A 21,509-nucleotide genomic window follows, 5' to 3' on the forward strand; every position below is an offset into this window, starting at 1 on the left:
CTCAGATATCATCTCCCAATTAAAAAAAATCACGAAAAATTGAACCTATTATGTGTTGCTCTCCTAGCTATAAAATGTATCCAAAATCAAAGATGTGGAACATATTCTGTCATAATCATTTGGTAACTAATGCAATTAGTGTCTCTTCCATGCCTGTCTTGAACATAAAAACTAAACTAAATATAAAATAAACAATACTCCTAATGCTCCGGTTGGTTGTCATTGTGCAACACAGTTAATAACACATATAGGAAAATCATAGAACTACATTTATCATAAAACACTGTCAAACATCCAAACATACTATCCACACTCATCTGTGTCCACACTTGTTTATGTACAAAATAAATAAAGAAAAACAAACATTATATACAGCAACAAACGACAACCACCTAAGTACAGTCTCCTGACTTGAGACACACAATTACAGAATGTGGCGGTGTTAAACTAGTATGAAGGCGTCAATCTTCCTCTGATCTGGGACAGTTGTATAATAGTACAACATGAGAAATAACGTTACCAAAACATGAAGATCTAAATTTCATGCGTTCGAAACTCTATTCTTGATCTACCTTCATTAAGTACGCTCAAAGTCAAAGGTGTAAAAGAAAAGGACAAAGTGCAAAATGACAAAAAAAGATATTCAAAAATTGACCAATCCATCTCAACTTTGCCTAAGGTAGTTTAAACAATAGCTTCTTAATAATTTCAAAATTTATGAACGGACAATTGATTTTTTAAAATTCTAGAACGGTTTGTTTCCTGATCATGTCAGAACCGAAATACTGACTACTGAGCTGAGGATACCCTCCGAGAATTGATAGCCATGTGCTGTAAAATCTTAAAACAAAATGCTATAAATTCAATGCATCCAAAGTGCCTTTTTGGATATACCTTCATCGGGAACGCTCAAAGCGCTGAAGTAAAGGATAAATGAGAGGGGCATTGGCTGTGAAGCTAACGTAAGATAATTAGATTTTAATAAACAAACCTAATTTTAATTTTATTCATCTTCATGTTTCGGAGTTTAGTGAGACGTCCAATTTCTCTGAACTAGTAGACGTTCTTATTTAGGGGTCAGTTCCGTATGCGGGATTTTCTCGTTGTCGTGTTAAATACTCATTGGTGGTCTTGGAATGCTGTTGGCTCTTTGGCCGTTTTGTTGTCTCTTTGACACATTCCCCTTTCCCATTCTCAATTTTATAATATGTAACTTATATATATAAATAAAAAGTTAATCGCACAGCCCATATCAGCAAAAAAAACAACAACACAATTGATTAGTCGAGTTGACCGTAATACTTCCTTGCCACTCATTGGATATAAGTGTAGAAATCTGGGGAAATTTTGATGTGTATATGTGTTTCAGAGTCGTAATGTGTATAATTCTACAAAGAGGATTGAATTCGAACCTGTATTAGTTAGAATAGCAAGGTATTTGTAAATTATTCATATTTTCTATCATTATATCCGCATTTTCTACTACAAACGTGTATTTGAAAACACCAAAATAATGAACAGTAATTATTTATTTGCATTATGACAGCATTGTTTTGCGCTGGACATAATCAGCTACTGTGTAAAAGTTGTCTAAAAAACAATTTTGTCTATTTAAACAGCGAACTACTTTTATAAAAAAAAACCCAGCTTTAACGAAAACCCAAACAAATGGTAGCATCAGCAAAGTGAATATATTATTCATATATATCTATAGTCGTTGGGATGCTGTCTCATGATCTCCTTTCCACCGTTCAGCGTGCACATGTCGTTTGCATATTTTTGTCGCTAGGTTGCTGTCTCATTGACGTTTACCCCACAATCTGTTTGTTGCACACTATATATTTGCAAACATGCAGTTAAAAATGTTATTGCATGTATAATAAAGTGAGAAAATTCAGAAGAGAAGACCAAAGACTTAATAGAAAAAAAAGCCCCAGAAACGACCTGTTTGGTCACTCGTATATTGGTTGTCTATAAATATAGTTCCTGACAGTTTTATGAATGTAAACTATAAGTACTGTGTCTTTTATGTGAAAATGTATAGCTTAACATTATAAGTTATTTGTTTGATAGTGATATGTATCATTATTTCTTGAAATTTGAACTTTTTCGGATTGCATTGTGGGATGAAGTGTCAAAAATGTATGAAAGGCAACTCTGTCTACTTAATCAGCGTAAAAATCGTTGTTTTAAAAGTGCGACTTTTCCCATGTGTCTAAATGACTTTATATTTCATGTCATTAAGCAGTTCATAATAAGTAAGCACACGAGTTTGTGTTAAGATGTACTACAGATTTCAACTTTTGTTTTATTTAGTAACTGTAAATCTTAAAAAATGTGTGTTTGCCAAAAAAAAAAAAAAAAAAATATGTCTTCACTGGGAACTCCAGAGCTGAAACCTACAGACTTCAGTTTAGCAGGGACGTAACTCTATTGCCATTTTGCGCATAGAATCTTTACAGACACAGTCAGTGTATCACAATTGTGCTTCCCAACGACATGTCTACTTAGCTACCGAATGATGCATCCAAATAATGACTGCGCGATACATTCTCCGAAATTTTGCAATCCTTGGGCATAAACCACACCCTTTCGTAGTAAGACAAAACATTCTATATATAAAGTTGTCGTCCTAAAGTTTAACAACGAACTGACTAGTGTAACTTAAAATATAAAGTTAAAACTTTATAAAGTTTATACTTAAAGGTCTCCACACTAAAATAGTGATGGACACAAAGACCTTCAAACACAGGCCCTCTATTGCTGATGCTGTACCCTCCCTACCTTTCTTTTAAATCTTCTGACATTTCTTAGTCATAAACTTGTTTGAAACAAGTACAAACTGATATTATAATTTATGTTTCTTAATAAATCAATCAATACTACAAGGCATTGATGAACACATTTTATTAGATGTAGCTGCTTCATGTCCAGCGACAAATATATCAGTCACATTTCAAAAAAGATAGTAACATATAGGTGTTGCAAAACATTGCTTTAGTTAATTTAAAACTCCAGTTAATAGATCAAGAAGAACTTTTAATCATCAATGAATCTGCTTCATGTCCAGCGACAAATATATCAGTCATAATACAAGAAGATAGTACATGTATGTGTTGCAAAACATTACTTTAGTCAATTTAAAATCCCTTCAACGGATTCTTGTTTACCAAACCAAATACGGTGTAGGAAAGGGTCTTGATAAACTCTGATTTATTTTATTGCTTTTTTGGTGTGTAATGCCACTTTCATCACCACTGGCTTTGTCATTGCGGACAGTTTTTTTTTTATCTGCAAAAAAAAAAAGCAGCTTGAAATAAACCCAAACAAATGGTAGCATCAGCAAAGTGAATATGTTATTCAAATATATCTGTAGTCGTTGGGATGCTGTCTAATGGAGGGAAACTCGCATCTCCTTTTCACCGTTCAGCGTGCACATGTCGTTTGCATATTTTTGTCGCTAGGTTGCTGTCTCATTGACGTTTACCCCACAATCTGTTTGTTGCACACTATATATTTGCAAACATGCAGTTAAAAATGTTATTGCATGTATAATAAAGTGAGAAAATGCAGAAGAGAAGACCAAAGACTTAATAGAAAAAAAAGCAAGGATATTTTATCTTTCTTCAAAAACGACCTGTTTGGTCACTCGTATATTGGTTGTCTATAAATATAGTTCCTGACAGTTTTATGAATGTAAACTATAAGTACTGTGTCTTTTATGTGAAAATGTATAGCTTAACATTATAAGTTATTTGTTTGATAGTGATATGTATCATTATTTCTTGAAATTTGAACTTTTTCGGATTGCATTGTGGGATGAAGTGTCAAAAATGTATGAAAGGCAACTCTGTCTACTTAATCAGCGTAAAAATCGTTGTTTTAAAAGTGCGACTTTTCCCATGTGTCTAAATGACTTTATATTTCATGTCATTAAGCAGTTCATAATAAGTAAGCACACGAGTTTGTGTTAAGATGTACTACAGATTTCAACTTTTGTTTTATTTAGTAACTGTAAATCTTAAAAAATGTGTGTTTGCCAAAAAAAAAAAAAAAAAAATATGTCTTCACTGGGAACTCCAGAGCTGAAACCTACAGACTTCAGTTTAGCAGGGACGTAACTCTATTGCCATTTTGCGCATAGAATCTTTACAGACACAGTCAGTGTATCACAATTGTGCTTCCCAACGACATGTCTACTTAGCTACCGAATGATGCATCCAAATAATGACTGCGCGATACATTCTCCGAAATTTTGCAATCCTTGGGCATAAACCACACCCTTTCGTAGTAAGACAAAACATTCTATATATAAAGTTGTCGTCCTTAAGTTTAACAACGAACTGACTAGTGTAACTTAAAATATAAAGTTAAAACTTTATAAAGTTTATACTTAAAGGTCTCCACACTAAAATAGTGATGGACACAAAGACCTTCAAACACAGGCCCTCTATTGCTGATGCTGTACCCTCCCTACCTTTCTTTTAAATCTTCTGACATTTCTTAGTCATAAACTTGTTTGAAACAAGTACAAACTGATATTATAATTTATGTTTCTTAATAAATCAATCAATACTACAAGGCATTGATGAACACATTTTATTAGATGTAGCTGCTTCATGTCCAGCGACAAATATATCAGTCACATTTCAAAAAAGATAGTAACATATAGGTGTTGCAAAACATTGCTTTAGTTAATTTAAAACTCCAGTTAATAGATCAAGAAGAACTTTTAATCATCAATGAATCTGCTTCATGTCCAGCGACAAATATATCAGTCATAATACAAGAAGATAGTACATGTATGTGTTGCAAAACATTACTTTAGTCAATTTAAAATCCCTTCAACGGATTCTTGTTTACCAAACCAAATACGGTGTAGGAAAGGGTCTTGATAAACCCTGATTTATTTTATTGCTTTTTTGGTGTGTAATGCCACTTTCATCACCACTGGCTTTGTCATTGCGGACAGTTTTTTTTTTATCTGCAAAAAAAAAAAGCAGCTTGAAATAAACCCAAACAAATGGTAGCATCAGCAAAGTGAATATGTTATTCAAATATATCTGTAGTCGTTGGGATGCTGTCTCATGGAGGGAAACTCGCATCTCCTTTTCACCGTTCAGCGTGCACATGTCGTTTGCATATTTTTGTCGCTAGGTTGCTGTCTCATTGACGTTTACCCCACAATCTGTTTGTTGCACACTATATATTTGCAAACATGCAGTTAAAAATGTTATTGCATGTATAATAAAGTGAGAAAATGCAGAAGAGAAGACCAAAGACTTAATAGAAAAAAAAGCAAGGATATTTTATCTTTCTTCAAAAACGACCTGTTTGGTCACTCGTATATTGGTTGTCTATAAATATAGTTCCTGACAGTTTTATGAATGTAAACTATAAGTACTGTGTCTTTTATGTGAAAATGTATAGCTTAACATTATAAGTTATTTGTTTGATAGTGATATGTATCATTATTTCTTGAAATTTGAACTTTTTCGGATTGCATTGTGGGATGAAGTGTCAAAAATGTATGAAAGGCAACTCTGTCTACTTAATCAGCGTAAAAATCGTTGTTTTAAAAGTGCGACTTTTCCCATGTGTCTAAATGACTTTATATTTCATGTCATTAAGCAGTTCATAATAAGTAAGCACACGAGTTTGTGTTAAGATGTACTACAGATTTCAACTTTTGTTTTATTTAGTAACTGTAAATCTTAAAAAATGTGTGTTTGCCAAAAAAAAAAAAAAAAAAATATGTCTTCACTGGGAACTCCAGAGCTGAAACCTACAGACTTCAGTTTAGCAGGGACGTAACTCTATTGCCATTTTGCGCATAGAATCTTTACAGACACAGTCAGTGTATCACAATTGTGCTTCCCAACGACATGTCTACTTAGCTACCGAATGATGCATCCAAATAATGACTGCGCGATACATTCTCCGAAATTTTGCAATCCTTGGGCATAAACCACACCCTTTCGTAGTAAGACAAAACATTCTATATATAAAGTTGTCGTCCTAAAGTTTAACAACGAACTGACTAGTGTAACTTAAAATATAAAGTTAAAACTTTATAAAGTTTATACTTAAAGGTCTCCACACTAAAATAGTGATGGACACAAAGACCTTCAAACACAGGCCCTCTATTGCTGATGCTGTACCCTCCCTACCTTTCTTTTAAATCTTCTGACATTTCTTAGTCATAAACTTGTTTGAAACAAGTACAAACTGATATTATAATTTATGTTTCTTAATAAATCAATCAATACTACAAGGCATTGATGAACACATTTTATTAGATGTAGCTGCTTCATGTCCAGCGACAAATATATCAGTCACATTTCAAAAAAGATAGTAACATATAGGTGTTGCAAAACATTGCTTTAGTTAATTTAAAACTCCAGTTAATAGATCAAGAAGAACTTTTAATCATCAATGAATCTGCTTCATGTCCAGCGACAAATATATCAGTCATAATACAAGAAGATAGTACATGTATGTGTTGCAAAACATTACTTTAGTCAATTTAAAATCCCTTCAACGGATTCTTGTTTACCAAACCAAATACGGTGTAGGAAAGGGTCTTGATAAACTCTGATTTATTTTATTGCTTTTTTGGTGTGTAATGCCACTTTCATCACCACTGGCTTTGTCATTGCGGACAGTTTTTTTTTTATCTGCAAAAAAAAAAAGCAGCTTGAAATAAACCCAAACAAATGGTAGCATCAGCAAAGTGAATATGTTATTCAAATATATCTGTAGTCGTTGGGATGCTGTCTAATGGAGGGAAACTCGCATCTCCTTTTCACCGTTCAGCGTGCACATGTCGTTTGCATATTTTTGTCGCTAGGTTGCTGTCTCATTGACGTTTACCCCACAATCTGTTTGTTGCACACTATATATTTGCAAACATGCAGTTAAAAATGTTATTGCATGTATAATAAAGTGAGAAAATGCAGAAGAGAAGACCAAAGACTTAATAGAAAAAAAAGCAAGGATATTTTATCTTTCTTCAAAAACGACCTGTTTGGTCACTCGTATATTGGTTGTCTATAAATATAGTTCCTGACAGTTTTATGAATGTAAACTATAAGTACTGTGTCTTTTATGTGAAAATGTATAGCTTAACATTATAAGTTATTTGTTTGATAGTGATATGTATCATTATTTCTTGAAATTTGAACTTTTTCGGATTGCATTGTGGGATGAAGTGTCAAAAATGTATGAAAGGCAACTCTGTCTACTTAATCAGCGTAAAAATCGTTGTTTTAAAAGTGCGACTTTTCCCATGTGTCTAAATGACTTTATATTTCATGTCATTAAGCAGTTCATAATAAGTAAGCACACGAGTTTGTGTTAAGATGTACTACAGATTTCAACTTTTGTTTTATTTAGTAACTGTAAATCTTAAAAAATGTGTGTTTGCCAAAAAAAAAAAAAAAAAAATATGTCTTCACTGGGAACTCCAGAGCTGAAACCTACAGACTTCAGTTTAGCAGGGACGTAACTCTATTGCCATTTTGCGCATAGAATCTTTACAGACACAGTCAGTGTATCACAATTGTGCTTCCCAACGACATGTCTACTTAGCTACCGAATGATGCATCCAAATAATGACTGCGCGATACATTCTCCGAAATTTTGCAATCCTTGGGCATAAACCACACCCTTTCGTAGTAAGACAAAACATTCTATATATAAAGTTGTCGTCCTTAAGTTTAACAACGAACTGACTAGTGTAACTTAAAATATAAAGTTAAAACTTTATAAAGTTTATACTTAAAGGTCTCCACACTAAAATAGTGATGGACACAAAGACCTTCAAACACAGGCCCTCTATTGCTGATGCTGTACCCTCCCTACCTTTCTTTTAAATCTTCTGACATTTCTTAGTCATAAACTTGTTTGAAACAAGTACAAACTGATATTATAATTTATGTTTCTTAATAAATCAATCAATACTACAAGGCATTGATGAACACATTTTATTAGATGTAGCTGCTTCATGTCCAGCGACAAATATATCAGTCACATTTCAAAAAAGATAGTAACATATAGGTGTTGCAAAACATTGCTTTAGTTAATTTAAAACTCCAGTTAATAGATCAAGAAGAACTTTTAATCATCAATGAATCTGCTTCATGTCCAGCGACAAATATATCAGTCATAATACAAGAAGATAGTACATGTATGTGTTGCAAAACATTACTTTAGTCAATTTAAAATCCCTTCAACGGATTCTTGTTTACCAAACCAAATACGGTGTAGGAAAGGGTCTTGATAAACCCTGATTTATTTTATTGCTTTTTTGGTGTGTAATGCCACTTTCATCACCACTGGCTTTGTCATTGCGGACAGTTTTTTTTTTATCTGCAAAAAAAAAAAGCAGCTTGAAATAAACCCAAACAAATGGTAGCATCAGCAAAGTGAATATGTTATTCAAATATATCTGTAGTCGTTGGGATGCTGTCTCATGGAGGGAAACTCGCATCTCCTTTTCACCGTTCAGCGTGCACATGTCGTTTGCATATTTTTGTCGCTAGGTTGCTGTCTCATTGACGTTTACCCCACAATCTGTTTGTTGCACACTATATATTTGCAAACATGCAGTTAAAAATGTTATTGCATGTATAATAAAGTGAGAAAATGCAGAAGAGAAGACCAAAGACTTAATAGAAAAAAAAGCAAGGATATTTTATCTTTCTTCAAAAACGACCTGTTTGGTCACTCGTATATTGGTTGTCTATAAATATAGTTCCTGACAGTTTTATGAATGTAAACTATAAGTACTGTGTCTTTTATGTGAAAATGTATAGCTTAACATTATAAGTTATTTGTTTGATAGTGATATGTATCATTATTTCTTGAAATTTGAACTTTTTCGGATTGCATTGTGGGATGAAGTGTCAAAAATGTATGAAAGGCAACTCTGTCTACTTAATCAGCGTAAAAATCGTTGTTTTAAAAGTGCGACTTTTCCCATGTGTCTAAATGACTTTATATTTCATGTCATTAAGCAGTTCATAATAAGTAAGCACACGAGTTTGTGTTAAGATGTACTACAGATTTCAACTTTTGTTTTATTTAGTAACTGTAAATCTTAAAAAATGTGTGTTTGCCAAAAAAAAAAAAAAAAAAATATGTCTTCACTGGGAACTCCAGAGCTGAAACCTACAGACTTCAGTTTAGCAGGGACGTAACTCTATTGCCATTTTGCGCATAGAATCTTTACAGACACAGTCAGTGTATCACAATTGTGCTTCCCAACGACATGTCTACTTAGCTACCGAATGATGCATCCAAATAATGACTGCGCGATACATTCTCCGAAATTTTGCAATCCTTGGGCATAAACCACACCCTTTCGTAGTAAGACAAAACATTCTATATATAAAGTTGTCGTCCTTAAGTTTAACAACGAACTGACTAGTGTAACTTAAAATATAAAGTTAAAACTTTATAAAGTTTATACTTAAAGGTCTCCACACTAAAATAGTGATGGACACAAAGACCTTCAAACACAGGCCCTCTATTGCTGATGCTGTACCCTCCCTACCTTTCTTTTAAATCTTCTGACATTTCTTAGTCATAAACTTGTTTCAAACAAGTACAAACTGATATTATAATTTATGTTTCTTAATAAATCAATCAATACTACAAGGCATTGATGAACACATTTTATTAGATGTAGCTGCTTCATGTCCAGCGACAAATATATCAGTCACATTTCAAAAAAGATAGTAACATATAGGTGTTGCAAAACATTGCTTTAGTTAATTTAAAACTCCAGTTAATAGATCAAGAAGAACTTTTAATCATCAATGAATCTGCTTCATGTCCAGCGACAAATATATCAGTCATAATACAAGAAGATAGTACATGTATGTGTTGCAAAACATTACTTTAGTCAATTTAAAATCCCTTCAACGGATTCTTGTTTACCAAACCAAATACGGTGTAGGAAAGGGTCTTGATAAACCCTGATTTATTTTATTGCTTTTTTGGTGTGTAATGCCACTTTCATCACCACTGGCTTTGTCATTGCGGACAGTTTTTTTTTTATCTGCAAAAAAAAAAAGCAGCTTGAAATAAACCCAAACAAATGGTAGCATCAGCAAAGTGAATATGTTATTCAAATATATCTGTAGTCGTTGGGATGCTGTCTCATGGAGGGAAACTCGCATCTCCTTTTCACCGTTCAGCGTGCACATGTCGTTTGCATATTTTTGTCGCTAGGTTGCTGTCTCATTGACGTTTACCCCACAATCTGTTTGTTGCACACTATATATTTGCAAACATGCAGTTAAAAATGTTATTGCATGTATAATAAAGTGAGAAAATGCAGAAGAGAAGACCAAAGACTTAATAGAAAAAAAAGCAAGGATATTTTATCTTTCTTCAAAAACGACCTGTTTGGTCACTCGTATATTGGTTGTCTATAAATATAGTTCCTGACAGTTTTATGAATGTAAACTATAAGTACTGTGTCTTTTATGTGAAAATGTATAGCTTAACATTATAAGTTATTTGTTTGATAGTGATATGTATCATTATTTCTTGAAATTTGAACTTTTTCGGATTGCATTGTGGGATGAAGTGTCAAAAATGTATGAAAGGCAACTCTGTCTACTTAATCAGCGTAAAAATCGTTGTTTTAAAAGTGCGACTTTTCCCATGTGTCTAAATGACTTTATATTTCATGTCATTAAGCAGTTCATAATAAGTAAGCACACGAGTTTGTGTTAAGATGTACTACAGATTTCAACTTTTGTTTTATTTAGTAACTGTAAATCTTAAAAAATGTGTGTTTGCCAAAAAAAAAAAAAAAAAAATATGTCTTCACTGGGAACTCCAGAGCTGAAACCTACAGACTTCAGTTTAGCAGGGACGTAACTCTATTGCCATTTTGCGCATAGAATCTTTACAGACACAGTCAGTGTATCACAATTGTGCTTCCCAACGACATGTCTACTTAGCTACCGAATGATGCATCCAAATAATGACTGCGCGATACATTCTCCGAAATTTTGCAATCCTTGGGCATAAACCACACCCTTTCGTAGTAAGACAAAACATTCTATATATAAAGTTGTCGTCCTTAAGTTTAACAACGAACTGACTAGTGTAACTTAAAATATAAAGTTAAAACTTTATAAAGTTTATACTTAAAGGTCTCCACACTAAAATAGTGATGGACACAAAGACCTTCAAACACAGGCCCTCTATTGCTGATGCTGTACCCTCCCTACCTTTCTTTTAAATCTTCTGACATTTCTTAGTCATAAACTTGTTTGAAACAAGTACAAACTGATATTATAATTTATGTTTCTTAATAAATCAATCAATACTACAAGGCATTGATGAACACATTTTATTAGATGTAGCTGCTTCATGTCCAGCGCAAAATATATCAGTCACATTTCAAAAAAGATAGTAACATATAGGTGTTGCAAAACATTGCTTTAGTTAATTTAAAACTCCAGTTAATAGATCAAGAAGAACTTTTAATCATCAATGAATCTGCTTCATGTCCAGCGACAAATATATCAGTCATAATACAAGAAGATAGTACATGTATGTGTTGCAAAACATTACTTTAGTCAATTTAAAATCCCTTCAACGGATTCTTGTTTACCAAACCAAATACGGTGTAGGAAAGGGTCTTGATAAACCCTGATTTATTTTATTGCTTTTTTGGTGTGTAATGCCACTTTCATCACCACTGGCTTTGTCATTGCGGACAGTTTTTTTTTTATCTGCAAAAAAAAAAAGCAGCTTGAAATAAACCCAAACAAATGGTAGCATCAGCAAAGTGAATATGTTATTCAAATATATCTGTAGTCGTTGGGATGCTGTCTCATGGAGGGAAACTCGCATCTCCTTTTCACCGTTCAGCGTGCACATGTCGTTTGCATATTTTTGTCGCTAGGTTGCTGTCTCATTGACGTTTACCCCACAATCTGTTTGTTGCACACTATATATTTGCAAACATGCAGTTAAAAATGTTATTGCATGTATAATAAAGTGAGAAAATGCAGAAGAGAAGACCAAAGACTTAATAGAAAAAAAAGCAAGGATATTTTATCTTTCTTCAAAAACGACCTGTTTGGTCACTCGTATATTGGTTGTCTATAAATATAGTTCCTGACAGTTTTATGAATGTAAACTATAAGTACTGTGTCTTTTATGTGAAAATGTATAGCTTAACATTATAAGTTATTTGTTTGATAGTGATATGTATCATTATTTCTTGAAATTTGAACTTTTTCGGATTGCATTGTGGGATGAAGTGTCAAAAATGTATGAAAGGCAACTCTGTCTACTTAATCAGCGTAAAAATCGTTGTTTTAAAAGTGCGACTTTTCCCATGTGTCTAAATGACTTTATATTTCATGTCATTAAGCAGTTCATAATAAGTAAGCACACGAGTTTGTGTTAAGATGTACTACAGATTTCAACTTTTGTTTTATTTAGTAACTGTAAATCTTAAAAAATGTGTGTTTGCCAAAAAAAAAAAAAAAAAAATATGTCTTCACTGGGAACTCCAGAGCTGAAACCTACAGACTTCAGTTTAGCAGGGACGTAACTCTATTGCCATTTTGCGCATAGAATCTTTACAGACACAGTCAGTGTATCACAATTGTGCTTCCCAACGACATGTCTACTTAGCTACCGAATGATGCATCCAAATAATGACTGCGCGATACATTCTCCGAAATTTTGCAATCCTTGGGCATAAACCACACCCTTTCGTAGTAAGACAAAACATTCTATATATAAAGTTGTCGTCCTTAAGTTTAACAACGAACTGACTAGTGTAACTTAAAATATAAAGTTAAAACTTTATAAAGTTTATACTTAAAGGTCTCCACACTAAAATAGTCATATACACAAAGACCTTCAAACACAGGCCCTCTATTGCTGATGCTGTACCCTCCCTACCTTTCTTTTAAATCTTCTGACATTTCTTAGTCATAAACTTGTTTGAAACAAGTACAAACTGATATTATAATTTATGTTTCTTAATAAATCAATCAATACTACAAGGCATTGATGAACACATTTTATTAGATGTAGCTGCTTCATGTCCAGCGACAAATATATCAGTCACATTTCAAAAAAGATAGTAACATATAGGTGTTGCAAAACATTGCTTTAGTTAATTTAAAACTCCAGTTAATAGATCAAGAAGAACTTTTAATCATCAATGAATCTGCTTCATGTCCAGCGACAAATATATCAGTCATAATACAAGAAGATAGTACATGTATGTGTTGCAAAACATTACTTTAGTCAATTTAAAATCCCTTCAACGGATTCTTGTTTACCAAACCAAATACGGTGTAGGAAAGGGTCTTGATAAACCCTGATTTATTTTATTGCTTTTTTGGTGTGTAATGCCACTTTCATCACCACTGGCTTTGTCATTGCGGACAGTTTTTTTTTTATCTGCAAAAAAAAAAAGCAGCTTGAAATAAACCCAAACAAATGGTAGCATCAGCAAAGTGAATATGTTATTCAAATATATCTGTAGTCGTTGGGATGCTGTCTCATGGAGGGAAACTCGCATCTCCTTTTCACCGTTCAGCGTGCACATGTCGTTTGCATATTTTTGTCGCTAGGTTGCTGTCTCATTGACGTTTACCCCACAATCTGTTTGTTGCACACTATATATTTGCAAACATGCAGTTAAAAATGTTATTGCATGTATAATAAAGTGAGAAAATGCAGAAGAGAAGACCAAAGACTTAATAGAAAAAAAAGCAAGGATATTTTATCTTTCTTCAAAAACGACCTGTTTGGTCACTCGTATATTGGTTGTCTATAAATATAGTTCCTGACAGTTTTATGAATGTAAACTATAAGTACTGTGTCTTTTATGTGAAAATGTATAGCTTAACATTATAAGTTATTTGTTTGATAGTGATATGTATCATTATTTCTTGAAATTTGAACTTTTTCGGATTGCATTGTGGGATGAAGTGTCAAAAATGTATGAAAGGCAACTCTGTCTACTTAATCAGCGTAAAAATCGTTGTTTTAAAAGTGCGACTTTTCCCATGTGTCTAAATGACTTTATATTTCATGTCATTAAGCAGTTCATAATAAGTAAGCACACGAGTTTGTGTTAAGATGTACTACAGATTTCAACTTTTGTTTTATTTAGTAACTGTAAATCTTAAAAAATGTGTGTTTGCCAAAAAAAAAAAAAAAAAAATATGTCTTCACTGGGAACTCCAGAGCTGAAACCTACAGACTTCAGTTTAGCAGGGACGTAACTCTATTGCCATTTTGCGCATAGAATCTTTACAGACACAGTCAGTGTATCACAATTGTGCTTCCCAACGACATGTCTACTTAGCTACCGAATGATGCATCCAAATAATGACTGCGCGATACATTCTCCGAAATTTTGCAATCCTTGGGCATAAACCACACCCTTTCGTAGTAAGACAAAACATTCTATATATAAAGTTGTCGTCCTTAAGTTTAACAACGAACTGACTAGTGTAACTTAAAATATAAAGTTAAAACTTTATAAAGTTTATACTTAAAGGTCTCCACACTAAAATAGTGATGGACACAAAGACCTTCAAACACAGGCCCTCTATTGCTGATGCTGTACCCTCCCTACCTTTCTTTTAAATCTTCTGACATTTCTTAGTCATAAACTTGTTTGAAACAAGTACAAACTGATATTATAATTTATGTTTCTTAATAAATCAATCAATACTACAAGGCATTGATGAACACATTTTATTAGATGTAGCTGCTTCATGTCCAGCGACAAATATATCAGTCACATTTCAAAAAAGATAGTAACATATAGGTGTTGCAAAACATTGCTTTAGTTAATTTAAAACTCCAGTTAATAGATCAAGAAGAACTTTTAATCATCAATGAATCTGCTTCATGTCCAGCGACAAATATATCAGTCATAATACAAGAAGATAGTACATGTATGTGTTGCAAAACATTACTTTAGTCAATTTAAAATCCCTTCAACGGATTCTTGTTTACCAAACCAAATACGGTGTAGGAAAGGGTCTTGATAAACCCTGATTTATTTTATTGCTTTTTTGGTGTGTAATGCCACTTTCATCACCACTGGCTTTGTCATTGCGGACAGTTTTTTTTTTATCTGCAAAAAAAAAAAGCAGCTTGAAATAAACCCAAACAAATGGTAGCATCAGCAAAGTGAATATGTTATTCAAATATATCTGTAGTCGTTGGGATGCTGTCTCATGGAGGGAAACTCGCATCTCCTTTTCACCGTTCAGCGTGCACATGTCGTTTGCATATTTTTGTCGCTAGGTTGCTGTCTCATTGACGTTTACCCCACAATCTGTTTGTTGCACACTATATATTTGCAAACATGCAGTTAAAAATGTTATTGCATGTATAATAAAGTGAGAAAATGCAGAAGAGAAGACCAAAGACTTAATAGAAAAAAAAGCAAGGATATTTTATCTTTCTTCAAAAACGACCTGTTTGGTCACTCGTATATTGGTTGTCTATAAATATAGTTCCTGACAGTTTTATGAATGTAAACTATAAGTACTGTGTCTTTTATGTGAAAATGTATAGCTTAACATTATAAGTTATTTGTTTGATAGTGATATGTATCATTATTTCTTGAAATTTGAACTTTTTCGGATTGCATTGTGGGATGAAGTGTCAAAAATGTATGAAAGGCAACTCTGTCTACTTAATCAGCGTAAAAATCGTTGTTTTAAAAGTGCGACTTTTCCCATGTGTCTAAATGACTTTATATTTCATGTCATTAAGCAGTTCATAATAAGTAAGCACACGAGTTTGTGTTAAGATGTACTACAGATTTCAACTTTTGTTTTATTTAGTAACTGTAAATCTTAAAAAATGTGTGTTTGCCAAAAAAAAAAAAAAAAAAATATGTCTTCACTGGGAACTCCAGAGCTGAAACCTACAGACTTCAGTTTAGCAGGGACGTAACTCTATTGCCATTTTGCGCATAGAATCTTTACAGACACAGTCAGTGTATCACAATTGTGCTTCCCAACGACATGTCTACTTAGCTACCGAATGATGCATCCAAATAATGACTGCGCGATACATTCTCCGAAATTTTGCAATCCTTGGGCATAAACCACACCCTTTCGTAGTAAGACAAAACATTCTATATATAAAGTTGTCGTCCTTAAGTTTAACAACGAACTGACTAGTGTAACTTAAAATATAAAGTTAAAACTTTATAAAGTTTATACTTAAAGGTCTCCACACTAAAATAGTGATGGACACAAAGACCTTCAAACACAGGCCCTCTATTGCTGATGCTGTACCCTCCCTACCTTTCTTTTAAATCTTCTGACATTTCTTAGTCATAAACTTGTTTGAAACAAGTACAAACTGATATTATAATTTATGTTTCTTAATAAATCAATCAATACTACAAGGCATTGATGAACACATTTTATTAGATGTAGCTGCTTCATGTCCAGCGACAAATATATCAGTCACATTTCAAAAAAGATAGTAACATATAGGTGTTGCAAAACATTGCTTTAGTTAATTTAAAACTCCAGTTAATAGATCAAGAAGAACTTTTAATCATCAATGAATCTGCTTCATGTCCAGCGACAAATATATCAGTCATAATACAAGAAGATAGTACATGTATGTGTTGCAAAACATTACTTTAGTCAATTTAAAATCCCTTCAACGGATTCTTGTTTACCAAACCAAATACGGTGTAGGAAAGGGTCTTGATAAACCCTGATTTATTTTATTGCTTTTTTGGTGTGTAATGCCACTTTCATCACCACTGGCTTTGTCATTGCGGGCAGTTTTTTTTTTATCTGCAAAAAAAAAAAGCAGCTTGAAATAAACCCAAACAAATGGTAGCATCAGCAAAGTGAATATGTTATTCAAATATATCTGTAGTCGTTGGGATGCTGTCTCATGGAGGGAAACTCGCATCTCCTTTTCACCGTTCAGCGTGCACATGTCGTTTGCATATTTTTGTCGCTAGGTTGCTGTCTCATTGACGTTTACCCCACAATCTGTTTGTTGCACACTATATATTTGCAAACATGCAGTTAAAAATGTTATTGCATGTATAATAAAGTGAGAAAATGCAGAAGAGAAGACCAAAGACTTAATAGAAAAAAAAGCAAGGATATTTTATCTTTCTTCAAAAACGACCTGTTTGGTCACTCGTATATTGGTTGTCTATAAATATAGTTCCTGACAGTTTTATGAATGTAAACTATAAGTACTGTGTCTTTTATGTGAAAATGTATAGCTTAACATTATAAGTTATTTGTTTGATAGTGATATGTATCATTATTTCTTGAAATTTGAACTTTTTCGGATTGCATTGTGGGATGAAGTGTCAAAAATGTATGAAAGGCAACTCTGTCTACTTAATCAGCGTAAAAATCGTTGTTTTAAAAGTGCGACTTTTCCCATGTGTCTAAATGACTTTATATTTCATGTCATTAAGCAGTTCATAATAAGTAAGCACACGAGTTTGTGTTAAGATGTACTACAGATTTCAACTTTTGTTTTATTTAGTAACTGTAAATCTTAAAAAATGTGTGTTTGCCAAAAAAAAAAAAAAAAAAATATGTCTTCACTGGGAACTCCAGAGCTGAAACCTACAGACTTCAGTTTAGCAGGGACGTAACTCTATTGCCATTTTGCGCATAGAATCTTTACAGACACAGTCAGTGTATCACAATTGTGCTTCCCAACGACATGTCTACTTAGCTACCGAATGATGCATCCAAATAATGACTGCGCGATACATTCTCCGAAATTTTGCAATCCTTGGGCATAAACCACACCCTTTCGTAGTAAGACAAAACATTCTATATATAAAGTTGTCGTCCTTAAGTTTAACAACGAACTGACTAGTGTAACTTAAAATATAAAGTTAAAACTTTATAAAGTTTATACTTAAAGGTCTCCACACTAAAATAGTGATGGACACAAAGACCTTCAAACACAGGCCCTCTATTGCTGATGCTGTACCCTCCCTACCTTTCTTTTAAATCTTCTGACATTTCTTAGTCATAAACTTGTTTGAAACAAGTACAAACTGATATTATAATTTATGTTTCTTAATAAATCAATCAATACTACAAGGCATTGATGAACACATTTTATTAGATGTAGCTGCTTCATGTCCAGCGACAAATATATCAGTCACATTTCAAAAAAGATAGTAACATATAGGTGTTGCAAAACATTGCTTTAGTTAATTTAAAACTCCAGTTAATAGATCAAGAAGAACTTTTAATCATCAATGAATCTGCTTCATGTCCAGCGACAAATATATCAGTCATAATACAAGAAGATAGTACATGTATGTGTTGCAAAACATTACTTTAGTCAATTTAAAATCCCTTCAACGGATTCTTGTTTACCAAACCAAATACGGTGTAGGAAAGGGTCTTGATAAACCCTGATTTATTTTATTGCTTTTTTGGTGTGTAATGCCACTTTCATCACCACTGGCTTTGTCATTGCGGACAGTTTTTTTTTTATCTGCAAAAAAAAAAAGCAGCTTGAAATAAACCCAAACAAATGGTAGCATCAGCAAAGTGAATATGTTATTCAAATATATCTGTAGTCGTTGGGATGCTGTCTCATGGAGGGAAACTCGCATCTCCTTTTCACCGTTCAGCGTGCACATGTCGTTTGCATATTTTTGTCGCTAGGTTGCTGTCTCATTGACGTTTACCCCACAATCTGTTTGTTGCACACTATATATTTGCAAACATGCAGTTAAAAATGTTATTGCATGTATAATAAAGTGAGAAAATGCAGAAGAGAAGACCAAAGACTTAATAGAAAAAAAAGCAAGGATATTTTATCTTTCTTCAAAAACGACCTGTTTGGTCACTCGTATATTGGTTGTCTATAAATATAGTTCCTGACAGTTTTATGAATGTAAACTATAAGTACTGTGTCTTTTATGTGAAAATGTATAGCTTAACATTATAAGTTATTTGTTTGATAGTGATATGTATCATTATTTCTTGAAATTTGAACTTTTTCGGATTGCATTGTGGGATGAAGTGTCAAAAATGTATGAAAGGCAACTCTGTCTACTTAATCAGCGTAAAAATCGTTGTTTTAAAAGTGCGACTTTTCCCATGTGTCTAAATGACTTTATATTTCATGTCATTAAGCAGTTCATAATAAGTAAGCACACGAGTTTGTGTTAAGATGTACTACAGATTTCAACTTTTGTTTTATTTAGTAACTGTAAATCTTAAAAAATGTGTGTTTGCCAAAAAAAAAAAAAAAAAAAATATGTCTTCACTGGGAACTCCAGAGCTGAAACCTACAGACTTCAGTTTAGCAGGGACGTAACTCTATTGCCATTTTGCGCATAGAATCTTTACAGACACAGTCAGTGTATCACAATTGTGCTTCCCAACGACATGTCTACTTAGCTACCGAATGATGCATCCAAATAATGACTGCGCGATACATTCTCCGAAATTTTGCAATCCTTGGGCATAAACCACACCCTTTCGTAGTAAGACAAAACATTCTATATATAAAGTTGTCGTCCTTAAGTTTAACAACGAACTGACTAGTGTAACTTAAAATATAAAGTTAAAACTTTATAAAGTTTATACTTAAAGGTCTCCACACTAAAATAGTGATGGACACAAAGACCTTCAAACACAGGCCCTCTATTGCTGATGCTGTACCCTCCCTACCTTTCTTTTAAATCTTCTGACATTTCTTAGTCATAAACTTGTTTGAAACAAGTACAAACTGATATTATAATTTATGTTTCTTAATAAATCAATCAATACTACAAGGCATTGATGAACACATTTTATTAGATGTAGCTGCTTCATGTCCAGCGACAAATATATCAGTCACATTTCAAAAAAGATAGTAACATATAGGTGTTGCAAAACATTGCTTTAGTTAATTTAAAACTCCAGTTAATAGATCAAGAAGAACTTTTAATCATCAATGAATCTGCTTCATGTCCAGCGACAAATATATCAGTCATAATACAAGAAGATAGTACATGTATGTGTTGCAAAACATTACTTTAGTCAATTTAAAATCCCTTCAACGGATTCTTGTTTACCAAACCAAATACGGTGTAGGAAAGGGTCTTGATAAACCCTGATTTATTTTATTGCTTTTTTGGTGTGTAATGCCACTTTCATCACCACTGGCTTTGTCATTGCGGACAGTTTTTTTTTTATCTGCAAAAAAAAAAAGCAGCTTGAAATAAACCCAAACAAATGGTAGCATCAGCAAAGTGAATATGTTATTCAAATATATCTGTAGTCGTTGGGATGCTGTCTCATGGAGGGAAACTCGCATCTCCTTTTCACCGTTCAGCGTGCACATGTCGTTTGCATATTTTTGTCGCTAGGTTGCTGTCTCATTGACGTTTACCCCACAATCTGTTTGTTGCACACTATATATTTGCAAACATGCAGTTAAAAATGTTATTGCATGTATAATAAAGTGAGAAAATGCAGAAGAGAAGACCAAAGACTTAATAGAAAAAAAAGCAAGGATATTTTATCTTTCTTCAAAAACGACCTGTTTGGTCACTCGTATATTGGTTGTCTATAAATATAGTTCCTGACAGTTTTATGAATGTAAACTATAAGTACTGTGTCTTTTATGTGAAAATGTATAGCTTAACATTATAAGTTATTTGTTTGATAGTGATATGTATCATTATTTCTTGAAATTTGAACTTTTTCGGATTGCATTGTGGGATGAAGTGTCAAAAATGTATGAAAGGCAACTCTGTCTACTTAATCAGCGTAAAAATCGTTGTTTTAAAAGTGCGACTTTTCCCATGTGTCTAAATGACTTTATATTTCATGTCATTAAGCAGTTCATAATAAGTAAGCACACGAGTTTGTGTTAAGATGTACTACAGATTTCAACTTTTGTTTTATTTAGTAACTGTAAATCTTAAAAAATGTGTGTTTGCCAAAAAAAAAAAAAAAAAAAATATGTCTTCACTGGGAACTCCAGAGCTGAAACCTACAGACTTCAGTTTAGCAGGGACGTAACTCTATTGCCATTTTGCGCATAGAATCTTTACAGACACAGTCAGTGTATCACAATTGTGCTTCCCAACGACATGTCTACTTAGCTACCGAATGATGCATCCAAATAATGACTGCGCGATACATTCTCCGAAATTTTGCAATCCTTGGGCATAAACCACACCCTTTCGTAGTAAGACAAAACATTCTATATATAAAGTTGTCGTCCTTAAGTTTAACAACGAACTGACTAGTGTAACTTAAAATATAAAGTTAAAACTTTATAAAGTTTATACTTAAAGGTCTCCACACTAAAATAGTGATGGACACAAAGACCTTCAAACACAGGCCCTCTATTGCTGATGCTGTACCCTCCCTACCTTTCTTTTAAATCTTCTGACATTTCTTAGTCATAAACTTGTTTGAAACAAGTACAAACTGATATTATAATTTATGTTTCTTAATAAATCAATCAATACT

The 21,509-nt window shown here is 33.1% G+C and overlaps 1 long non-coding RNA gene across 1 annotated transcript in view; it reads left to right on the forward strand.

Annotated features, from left to right (window-relative positions):
* Positions 1 to 1,307: 1,307 nt before the first annotated feature.
* The window catches only part of LOC139501122 (uncharacterized), a 121,326-nt gene continuing 101,124 nt past the window's right edge, over positions 1,308 to 21,509 (forward strand). Inside the window, exon 1 of the long non-coding RNA XR_011658467.1 lies at positions 1,308 to 1,434. This is a non-coding gene — a long non-coding RNA (uncharacterized lncRNA). The remainder of the gene's footprint in view (positions 1,435 to 21,509) is intronic.

This window comes from Mytilus edulis, chromosome 13 (assembly GCF_963676685.1).
Source record: "Mytilus edulis chromosome 13, xbMytEdul2.2, whole genome shotgun sequence".
NCBI lineage: Eukaryota > Metazoa > Mollusca > Bivalvia > Mytilida > Mytilidae > Mytilus > Mytilus edulis.